The 704-nt window shown below is 53.3% G+C and overlaps 1 protein-coding gene across 1 annotated transcript in view; it reads right to left on the bottom strand.

Annotated features, from left to right (window-relative positions):
- The window catches only part of LOC119590560 (aldo-keto reductase family 1 member B1-like), a gene marked incomplete at its 5' end in the record, with an annotated part of 27,721 nt that overhangs the window by 25,940 nt on the left and 1,077 nt on the right, over positions 1-704 (bottom strand).

Raw genomic sequence — 704 nt, 5'->3', positions numbered from 1 at the left:
TGCTTCTTGGGCTCAGGACATCGATTAAGGAGGATCTAGCCCATTCTGCAGCCAAGATGGTATACGGTCAGCCCCTCGTTGTGCCTGGAGAATTTTTCCCCAGCAACAGCTTGAGTGACACTAAGCTAGAGGACCTCTGCCAGGTAGCCAGCAATTCGCTCCCAGCAGACCCACCCATCCCTCTTATCGCCCATCCTACACCCCACCAGGACTGGACACGGCTGTTTTTCTCTGCAATGATGCCCAACGCCAGCCACTATCCTGCTCTTACAAAGGTCCTTTCAGGATCCTTCAGTGCTCCCCCAGGGATTTCAAGCTACAGCTTGATAGACGGATCGACTGGGTCACCACGGAGCACCTTAAACCAGCATACATCAGTGCCTTGGACCATGATGACACCACTTACACGAGATCCAGACACCATTCTCGTCCCAACAGGATCCTCGACCTGTAGTTCTTTCTTCCTCGATAGGGGGAAGCACTGTGGTGGACGCCACAATCACTCCACTCGGCACCGGCACAGCCGCGCTTGGCATAGTTTCTCTCTGCACCGGCAGTGGGATGCTGTCAGTGGGGTCAGCGCTGATTCGCCACGATGCAGCAGTTCAGCCAATCAGAATACTCGGCCACTGATCTCACATCTCCCATATTGTATTTATACCGCATGCTTGCCAAAAATTAGACAGACTACTTTGCACCTCTGA

The sequence above is a fragment of the Penaeus monodon genome, chromosome 27 (genome assembly GCF_015228065.2).
Source record: "Penaeus monodon isolate SGIC_2016 chromosome 27, NSTDA_Pmon_1, whole genome shotgun sequence".
Taxonomy (NCBI): Eukaryota; Metazoa; Arthropoda; class Malacostraca; order Decapoda; family Penaeidae; genus Penaeus; species Penaeus monodon.
This window is presented reverse-complemented; position numbering and strand designations above follow the sequence as displayed.